The 8,710-nt window shown below is 43.4% G+C and overlaps 1 non-coding gene across 1 annotated transcript; it reads left to right on the plus strand.

Moving 5' to 3' along the window:
- The first annotated feature begins 8,607 nt into the window (after window positions 1-8,607).
- Window positions 8,608-8,710, plus strand: LOC125417237 (U6 spliceosomal RNA). Its single transcript, XR_007237087.1, has one exon. It is a non-coding gene; the product is annotated as a U6 spliceosomal RNA (small nuclear RNA).

Genomic DNA, 8,710 nt, shown 5'->3' on the forward strand with positions numbered 1-8,710 from the left:
CGCCAACGCCCCCAGCTCCGGTTTCCACCCGGAGCACGTACAGACAGACGCAGGAGGGGCGTTCTTCCCCTACCCAATGAGCGGAGGCGGGCCGGCCGGGGAGGCGGGAGAAAGACTCCCTTTCCGCACGCTCCCCGTGGTGGCCGCTTGGGCGCCTAATGGCGGAAGATCTGGGGAGACTTCCGAAAGGGGTTATGAGAGTCTTGCCAATCCGAGGTGGGACCTGCAGGACTTCCGGTCTTTCCTTGCCTTAGTAGTTGCCGGTGCGACCCTCGACCACACCCTGGCGGGATTTTTACCTAATCGTTCAGATGGACTCCGGGAAGAAGGAACCTTGTCCCTTTCTTTCCCAAGTCCAGACACACTCAGACCCAGGTCTATCCAGTAGACCAAGGCTTCCCTTCTTGTTACGGGCTTGACTGTCTTATTAATGATTTCCATCTGGGACCGGAGAGCCTGACTCCCAACTCAAAAGCCACCCAGTAGCTGTAAAGCAGAGAATCTGGGGGAAAGGGATCCCAGCGCTACTCCCAGTCCCCAGGATTCCCAAGCTGAGGAGCTGCTGTCAGACGTTTCCTTTTGTGAAGCCATTGTGGGCTGAAACCTCTGCCTTTTGTTGGAAACTGATGCTGCTGGAGCACCCAACGAAACATGGAAAATGACACCCTGTTCGACAACGAAGGCCACAAGTTAGCCCCTGTCAGATTTCCTTGAGCTAACAGATGTTGGACCTGTCACCCAAAGTGAGCTCAGGTCCAGGAGAGTTAGCCGGATGTTTCTTTGATCATTTATAGCAGGAAGAAACCTAACTATGTTTCCAAACTGAAGGGTCATGAGGGTTTCCTGTGGCTCAGCTTCCTACTGCTACACAACTACAACTAGAGAATGACATTTCCTGGGCCTGCTACTCATACCTTCTTGGGTTTGAAGGAACATGCTTTTCATGGGGTAGCGCCAGAGATTCTGTACATTAATTTTATTTTAAGAATTTTTTCCATTAATTTTATTATACTAAAGAGATTTTTCATTTATGAAAGTGTCGCAAAGATGAGAAGTAAATCATTTCTTACCCACAAACATGTTAAGTGCTAAAGAATGTCTACTTGCCATCTTTCCTTAATAAAGGTATTTTGTTGCCTCATGTGCATGGAATATAACAACAAAAATTCATGGCCAAATATGAGAGTATACTTTGTAATCTCTCATTCTAGTATATTCCCTGACATCTCCTTGTTGGGTGTAAAACCAAAAGACCATGCCTTATTAAACTGAACTCAACCGTCTAGTAGTCTTGGTCCAACATACATGAAAGGAACTATGGCAGTGAGTGCAAATGACTGTATTACATCACCTCTTTGAAGTCCAATAAACTTTTCCATACCAAAACAGTCTTCATCTTTTTTTAAGTAAAAGGGAAATGTGAGGAACAGGAGTGTGTAAATGGGCGTACATCATTTCTGAAGACAAAGAATACAGAAAACCATGCCCTAACAGTAGAATAAACTTGGCTAATCACAGCTCCAAGACCTCAAAATGTGTCATATAAACAAGAAGCAATGATACATCTGATAGGATCTGAAGTATTAGGGGTCAACTGACACCTAAGAGAAACCTAACAAATTTTGCTTTCTGCCTGAGCAGCTCACCTAGAAAAACTAAATTATTCTCACATTCAACTACTCGATAATCACAAACTGCTCATGGAAGAGTTATTTACATTTAGGAAGCTTGGGGAGAAAGCAAAGCACAGCATAATGAAATGAAAAGCAAGTTTGATAGCAAACCTTTTCATAGAAGGTGGTATCCCAGCTCCTAGTTGTTTTAGCCATCCAAGCAGCTTTGCTGTCTCTCCACTCAGCCTCTTGAATTACAAATCAGGAGGAAAGAAAGCTGCAAGAGTAAAATATACTAAGCAGAAGTTCAGATATGCTCCTGGGACAGCCCCCTTACTAGGATATCACTACTGTACATTAAAACCTCAGCCGTGATGGGAATAGAAAAAGGCACAGTTAATACAAAAAGTTAAATATGAGCCAATATCCTTTCCAATGTAGTTTTGAAATGAAATCAGTGATATTCAAGAGTCACATATCTGCTGTTCTCTTACTTGCTCACCTTGGGTGTCTAACCTGGGTTTCTGTTATATCACCAGAAATCGTGACTGGATTACTTTCCAAATATCCAGGCGAGGGGCTTGTTTCTTAAGCAATAGCTCCCATCCCCCCAACTCTTCCCTTACCTCCCCCTCCCTTTCCCCTCCTCCCTCTAGCCCTCCTCTCCTTTTTATCAATTCTTGCTATTTAGGCTAAGCTGGCCTTGAACTCACAATCATCCCACCTACGCCTCACAAACACAAGGATCACAAGCAGGTGCTACCACACCTAGCTTCATGTTTGCTTTTCAGTTTCAAAACACAATGTGAAAAAAAAAACAGAGAAAGAGACTTGGATTTACACAAGACATAGAACCGCTGTAGCCCCCCTGTAGAGCTAATGGTCTATCTTGTAATTAAATATTTTGACAGATTTTTGTGAGTGCATATGTATGTGTGCGTGTTTGTGGAAGCCATTGACTTTGTCCTCCCTATCATTCTCTTTTTTTTTTTTTTTTTTGAGACTGGGTCTGTCATGTACTGAGTCCAGTACACATGAGTTAGATAGATCAGGCTGACCAGCAAGCTCAGTGATCTCTCTCTCTCTCTCTCTCTCTCTCTCTCTCTCTCTCTCTCTCTCTCACACACACACACACACACACACACACACACACACACTAGGCTTACATACACTCTCTCAAGGCTGGGAATCTGAATTCAGGTCCTCATCTTGTGCAGAAGGCACTTTACCCACAGAGCCATCTTTAGCCCATAGATAAATGTTTTTAAGCTTCCTAATAATATTTGGTATACCATCAGGGAAAGGTGTGTTTGGCATAAATGTTGTTGTTGTTGTTGTTTTGAGACAGCGTTTCTCTGTGTACCCCTGGCTGTTTTTGAACTCAAAGATATGCCTGCCTCTGCCTTCTGAGTACTGGGATTTAAAGTGTGCACCATTACTACCTGGTTATGGCCCAATATATTAAATTAAATGTGTCCTGTGATTATAAGAATCTCTAAGAACTAAGATAGGCTTAGTAAATGATTTTTTTAATGGCTCAGATCTTTTTTTCTTCAGGATAGGGTTTCTCTATATAGCCCAGCTTTCCTAGAACTCACTCTGTAGTCCAGGCTGGCCTCAAACTCTGAAATCTGCCTGCCTCTGCCTTCTGAGTGCTGGAATTAAAGGCATGTGCTACCTCCACCCAGCCTTATGGTTCAGATCTTAAATATCTCTGATGTAGGTGGGTCTTCTTTCTATGTGTTGCTTTCATTGATTAATTAATAAACTGCTTGGCCTGATAGGTCAGAACAGAATGCTGGGAGAAAGAAGCAGAGTCAGGCAGAGGCAGAGAGCCGCCTGCCATGAAGCTGCCAGGTCAGACATGCTGAATCTTTCCCAGTAAGTCACGACCTGGTGGTGATACACAGATTATTAGAAATGGGTTGAGTCAAGATATGAGAGTTAGCCAATAAGAGGCTAGAACTAATGGGCCAGGCAGTGTTTAAAAGAATACAGTTTCCGTGTAATTATTTCAGGTAAAGCTAGCCGCAAGTCAGGCAGGAACGTAGCCCGCTGCTCCTTTTACAATCTCCCTAGGGTTCTTATGTTAAAACAACAGTCAGAGTCTGTGGTGCTACTAGGAGGCAGTAGAATCTTTTGGAAATGGGTCCCAGAAGGAAGTTAGGCCAGTAGTATGTGCTTTTATATGAGTGTGTGTGCTCTCCTCTTCCCTTTCTCATTCCCTCCCTCTTTTCCTCCCTTTCTTTCTCTCCCTTTCTCTCCCCCCTCTCCAACCTCTCTCCCTGGCTGTCACTAGGTGAGCAATTTTGTTCTCCACTCTCACCATCATGGTGCACTTACTACAGAACAACATACTAGTGTCCAGGCACTAAACAAACCTTTTCCTCTTTTAGCTTCCTCAATTCTCTAATCAGAAGAATGGGGCAATGACTAATATAATATTCAACCTTTTTTTATTAGTAGTAGTAAGTGTGACCCTTTTTTCTAGAAACTTCAGTCATTTGCAGTGGAATCATTCTGATCTCAGATAAATTCATTTAAGGTGACACTGAAGACAGGTTTTTGTACTTTTGTTTTTGTTTCAAATAGCAGCAAGGGCCCAGTGGTTAAGAGCACTTGCAGCTCCTCCAGAGGACATGGGTTTGATTCCTAGCACTCACATGGTGGCTCACAAATATCTGTAACTCCATTTCCAGGGGATCTGACACCATCTTTGACCTCAGCCAGCACCAGGCAGACATATGGTACACACACAAGCATGGAGGCAAAATACCCATACACATAAAACTTAACTTAAAACAAAATAGCAGACTAAAGACCTGAAGACCCATGGTAGCAAACACAAATCATGCGGCATGCTTCACTGTTGACCTCCCAGGACGGCTCACCTGGGAGTTACAGCACCTGAGGGACACTGCATGGTATGAAAGCCTAGCTGTGTCTTCTTGCTTGTGTAATCTGACCTTTACCACTGGCCCTCGATCACTTGAGCACTCCGTGTCTGTCTCCTCCAAATACAAAAGGCTTATTACAGCACTCCATGACATCGTAAGGACTTGCTCTGCTCTTCTTTTTAACTTGGCTGACTCATCCTTTTCTCCGCAGCCCTTTCTTTACATACAGCTGACCAATTTTATAATTCATCTATGGCAGTCAGAGGATCTGAAATTCCTATCGACTATAAAACACCGCTCTCGCAATTATGCTTCTCCTAACATGATTTATGTCTCTCCATAAAATGTTTTCTGAAAACTCAGAATGGTTGTTTCTTTTAACTACCATGTCTGGAATGGTCTCACAGCTGTGCTAGCGTTTTGAATTCTTGTTCTACGGTTGATGATGCTCTTTGTGTTAGGGGTTGTTGGGGGAACAATGACTATGAAACCTCTGAGGGATGGGGCCTGGCTGGCAGAAGTAGAATTAGAGCCTATCCTTTGACGGTTAGAGCCCAGCCCCCATGTAGGTCTAGCTCTCTGCTTCCTGGTCAGCCACAGTGTGAACAACCAGCCACTGCCTCATGCTTATGCCGCTCACCTTTGCTGCCATGATGGACTGAAGCCGTGACTCAAAACAAACCTTCCCTCCCTGACACTGTTTCTGTCACGTATTTTGTCCTAACAATGAGCAACAGATTGTCATGTCTAATCTTAAGGGACTTTTATCCTGAGAGAATGAAGATATGAGCAGAGGGTGAGGAATACAAAATTCAAAGCCATAAAACATTCGAACAAAATCACATTTCAGGTAGCAAAACCAAGTTATCCACATCGCAGAGATGCTTGCCTCTAGAGCAAGAAAGTCTCCTGCCTCTCTGGTTTATGTAACTTTTCCCACCTGGTTCATCTTTTTGCCTCTGTGGCAGGCATGATACCTACCTATTTCAAGAACATTCTGAACTGGCATAGCCCCTCCCCGAAATGACAATCTCATACCTACCTCAGTTTATGTCAGCAAGGTTAGTAGAAGTACAAAGAAGGGAAACTTCCACATACTCGGTAATACTTGCTGAACACATCAGCATGCCAGGCCCTGGACTAGAAAGCTAGAACTCAAAACAAGCATAGCAGTTCACATCCCTCAAGCTCTCAGTCTTGTGTGGAGGTGGGCCCAACTGGCAACCATGAAATGAGTGGGTAATTGCAAAACGCTGAGTACTAAAATTGAATTGTGCATTGTTAGAAAGTCTTAGAAAAAACACAGTCTAGCTGGGAGTGGGAAGCAGGGCTCTTCAGAGCAAGCTGCTCTCAGGAAGTATGGCTCTGTGGCCCTCCTTCTGTCACCCTCCGAGCTGCCAAGTTGCCCAAGTTTCTGCTGGGCTATAGGTGCACCCTGATTTACTACAGAAACGGAACTGGGGTGTTTCACAGAACCTTTTGCAGTGTGAGCAATCATGATTAGACAATTTTGAAGGAAACTATAAAGGTTAACACCACGCCCCACGGTCACTTAGCAACCAGATGATGATGATGACAGAACCATCTGATATCAACCTCCCTATCCTCAGATAAGACCAGTAAGCAGTCCCGGGGTGTGGAGTCATCACTTTCAACTTAGCCACCTACAAAAAGGGTCCTCTAAGATACCTCTCAACTTAATACTCAGGGAAGTTGCAGGCTGTGCCAAACGGATCAGTAAAATTCTATGTTCTACTAATATTTTTAATATTACTAATATATTGTGCTAAGTTATCCTTTTAAAGATAATGTCTCTATGATATGAAGGGCTTCAATTTGAAGGGCTTCATTTGATTCTGACGGTCAAATGAGAATCATAGAAACTTCAGGAAATTTACTTTTCAATTTACCTTCCATGTCACTCAACTTTCCGCACCTGTTTTTATACCATTTTTGTGAAAGACTACTTCTAGAACTTTTTCCTTTGGCAATGCTGGAGGTTAAATCCAGAGCCTTGTACATACTAGGCAAGTACTCTACCACTGAGCTCTATCCCCAGTCTTTGGTTTTTGAATAGTGTCTCACTATGTAGCTCAAGATGATCTTCCTGCCTCTACCTTCTGAGTACTGGGTTTATAAGCTTGTACCACAATGCCTAACTTCTGAGATTCGAAAAAAACTGAACATAAATGGTCTAAGTGTGAAGGGATACATATGGCTTATACATATGTGCGTGTGTGTTATATAAAGTAAATATGGACCTTTCAAGTGGGTTTATGAGTCAGAAGTCTGATAAAAAGGAGAAAGCTCTTGTTTTCATTGTTTCTGGGACATTTTCAAAGGTCCAGAGATCTTTCATCTTGTTTTAAATGCACTTTCAAAGCAACTCTCATGGTTGGCCTCTTAATTGCTCTCTCGTACATATGTGGGCTTGGTCTTCTGAGCAACTGAGCAATTGCTCCCTCTCCCCCCAATTCACACTATAGCTTTATGATACCTCATTTTGATACGTTTACTTTGAAACTATAAAACCTGATTTTGTGAGTATAAAACACTCAAACTTCTGTTTCCTATGAGACAGAACAAAAATGTTGCTCTGAACCATGAGAATGCTTCCTTAAAAATCTAAGTATTTTTCTAGTCCAGCAGTTATACATGTACAAAAACAAGCCAGGAGGTCACACAAAAACAAGAGCTATCTAGAGGAGTTTGTACACTGTGCCGCCAAACAGCCACTTGTCTGCTGGCATGAGAGAGGCCATTGCTTGATGTTAGCACAACTACAAAGTGGTCAGCAATAAGGAAGAACATTTTGATGAAAGAGGATACTTGGGTAATCCACCAACCCAGAAATCAGACAGAACCACCTCCCTTCTCTGGAGAAAACTGTGGTCACATACAATCTGGACTTATAATAAAGCCTAGGATCTTCCTCATGCTTATTGTGAGTACAATTCATTGCTGTGGGTGAGGGAGAATGAGGCCTGGGGATGAAGTTTAGCTGGGGCTTGAGCTGGGGCTCAGCTGATACAGCGCTCATCTAGAAGGCATGAAGGGCAAGGTGCAATCCTCGACACCACATAAACTGATCAAGGCTAGGGATGCAGCTCAGTGCTTGCCCAGTATACTGAAGTGCTGGTTTAGAGCCTCAACACTACACACACAGGACATGGTCATGCATACCTGTAATCCCAGCACACACAGGACATGGCAATGCATATCTGTAACCCCAGCACTCAAAGGGGAGGTGAGAGGATGAGAATTTCAAGGTCAGACTGAGAAAATTGAAATGCTTTCCTTGCAACTATGAGCCCCTAAATCTAATCCCCAGAACCCACATTTGAAAAAAAACCCACAAAGACTCATGCTTATAACATCATCACCAGGGAAACAGAGACACTGGTCCCAGGTAAGTTTGAGACCACATCTTTAAGAAACAAACAAACAAACAAACAAACAAAGGCAGACAATGCCTGTATCAGAATAACAACACCCAAGGTTTCTCCCCGCTGACCTCCACAAACATGCATGCAACCTACAACCACACCATAAAATTCAGGGTCATCCTTGGCTACATAGAAAGTTTGAGATGGGCTACATGGCTACATGAGATCCTGGCTCAAGCACACAACACACACACACACACACACACACACACACACACACACACACACAGGGGGAAAGAGAGAGAGAGAATATCAGAGAATCAAAAAACTAAAACCGCCATGAACCAGAAATGGTGGTGCATCCCAAAACCCCAGCACTTTCAAGCCTGAGACAGATGATTGTAAGTCAAAGGCCATATAAACTATATAACGAGTTCTAATCCAAGGTGAGCTAAGTAACACCTTTTTAAAAATTAAACACAGAGCTGGGTGGTAGTGGCACACACCTTTAATATCAGCACTTCAGAAGGCAGAGGCAGGTAAATCCCCATGAGTTCAAGGCCAGCTTGATCTACAAAGCAAGTTCCAGGACTGACTTCAAAGCTACAGAGAAACTCTGCCTTGGGAAAAAAAAACATAGGCTGGGTGGTAGTGACACATGTCTTCAATCCCAGCACTCAGAAGGCAGAGGCAGGCAGATCTCTTGAGTCTGAGCTTTGGCAGCACATACACTAAAACAGAAACAAGAAAGAAAGGATTATCAAACTCCCCGTACAAGGATAACATGAAAATCTGAGGAGTGTTCCATATTTTT

The sequence above is a fragment of the Myodes glareolus genome, chromosome 7 (genome assembly GCF_982192425.1).
Source record: "Myodes glareolus chromosome 7, mMyoGla1.1, whole genome shotgun sequence".
Classification (NCBI taxonomy): Eukaryota; Metazoa; Chordata; class Mammalia; order Rodentia; family Cricetidae; genus Myodes; species Myodes glareolus.